We start from the raw sequence: 2,448 nt of genomic DNA, 5'->3' as shown, positions 1-2,448 counted from the left end.
GAGAGAGGCTGCAAGTGTGACCCTCTACCTAAACGAAATATGAGGAGGACAACGAGTCCTCCTTCCCGAGACTGGAGACTGGAGAACAAGCACACTATAGGACCTCTCAGCGACTACAGCTCTCTATAAGCCCTGTACAATACTGCACTCTTTCTCATTCAGAACAACAGTTTGACACCTCTTTACCTCTTAGCCAATCTGGTTTTGTCAAGTAATATTGAAGGGGACGGTTTTTGTGCACATAATCTGGCAGATACTGTACAAAGAAAATAATATTCACATACGGCAGACATGAAACAGAAGTCGTTTTTTAAAGATGGTTAATTTGCTCAAGAAAACAATCGTTCAAAAAAAAAACGTTCAATGGCCTCGCTAAAAGGTACAATTGAGTGTTTTTACAAATATCTGATCCTTCGTGATTGATAAAAAGATTTGAAACATAAATTCAATTGATTAAATCTCTACTGTCTGGTACAAAGGTTCTCTCTTTCAAGTTGTTGGTAAACAACAATAATTTGACTGGACATATCTATATATTCTGAACAATTGCACTCAACAAAATCAATCTCAAGACCCTCATTTCATGGTGCAACTCTCTTTTTCTGTTCCAAGTATCTTTACATTCTCAGTTTCCTATGTTAGCAGTACTCACAATGGCAATTAGTTCACCCAAAAATGAAAATCCATTCATCCTCAGAACACAAATGAAGATATTTTGTATTAAATCTGAGAGATTTCTGTCCCTCCATTGAAAGCTACGCAACTACCACTTTCAAAAAGTTCATAAAGAGATCATAAAACAAATTCATATATAATTGAGCGGTTTAGTCCACAATTTTCTGAATTGACTCGGTCGCATTATATGATGAACAGATTGCATTTAGGCTTTTATTCACATATTATTATCACATATTTTATTCATCAACTCCCATATCAGTTATGATAAATGGATGCTCAACCATGTTTGCTTGACATGCAAGAACCAATAAGGTTCATTCTCGTGTTATGCATCATGTTTGAGCTTCAGCAAGAGGTTTGTTCTCATGCCAAGCAGGTTTCTGTTTATGTTTGCTGATCAATATTTATATGTGAATAAAAGCCTAAATTCAATGTATTAATCATATAAAGTGATCGAGTCTCTTCAAAAAATGTTTTGACTAAACCGCTCAATTCATATGGATTAGTTTTAATCTCTTTATGAACTTTTTGAAGCATCAAAGTGGTAGTTGCGTAGCTGTCTATAGAAGGACAGAAATCTCTCAGATTACATAAAAAAGATCTTAATTTGTGTTCCGAAGATGAACGAAAGCCTTAAAGGTTTGGAACGACATGCGGGTGAGTAAATAATAACAGAATTTTAATTTTTGGGTGAACTAACCCTTTAAGCTCACTAACTCAAAAGTTGCATAGCATATATATACTATATAAGCATATAATTTATCGTTTTCAAAATGATAAAGTGTTGAAATACTACATAGAATTCATAATATAAGCTGCTTTGTTTATATTTGAGTGGACATAGCTTTTGAATACTGAAAAAGTGTTTATTTTTTCCATTATTTCATGTTTGTACTAAATCTGTTTTGCAATTTTTCATAAAGGCATTTTTTTTCCCAGTTGAACTTGTATTTGGAAGATTTATATGGTAATATACCTTCCTATTAAATTGAACGTTGAGAAGTCAAATTACGGTCGAGTGTCTTAATTCGACAGAAAACGCTGACTGCAACATTGACCAGGAGAGGGCGCCAAAACACTGCAGGTGTGTTGGACAAAACACTATATGAATCAGTTCTACTAAATAAAAAAATGGACGTTTTCGCAAAACAGCTATTTAATTAGCTTCAAAATCTGACGCAACTATAAAGTCATAAGACATGAAACTGTTTGTTTATGGGGTTACAATTGTAGTCTACAAAGTGAAGACAAACGTGAACTAGCCTACAAATTTAAGTCCTGCAGAGGGCAGTATTGTCCTACAGTTTGGTCGACGTTTCAAATCTGCAGAAGTCTTCTGAGGTAGGTTTGTTTAGTCAGTCAAGTTATAAGTGTTTCATTTGTTTTTAATTGAAATATCGAATATTTTATCAGACTTTATAAACAGACTTAAGCACAGATTGAGAGGAATTCAAGGTTTATTCAAGCGAGGGAAATGCTTTTAAGAGTTTTTATTAAATTATATTGCTAATTGCATCGCTGCTTCGGTCTGAATCCGATAATCCTTTACTGGATCCACTGATCTAGAGTTTAGGAGATTAGAGAAGGAATGTCGATGCGTTGGTTTTCAACGTTATTTGAAATTCTTGGTAGAGTATTTGATGACAACACAAAAACTTAATTTGACTCTGCAGGCAGTCATGGATGGGAAGTCATGGGAAGTCAACAACTCATTTCAGCGAATCGGTTCTTTCGAACAGTTCATTTCAAAGAAACTGTTCAACTATTCTT

Source organism: Scardinius erythrophthalmus (assembly GCF_964197995.2).
Source record: "Scardinius erythrophthalmus genome assembly, chromosome: 3".
NCBI lineage: Eukaryota > Metazoa > Chordata > Actinopteri > Cypriniformes > Leuciscidae > Scardinius > Scardinius erythrophthalmus.
Note: the sequence above shows the minus strand (reverse complement) of the source record.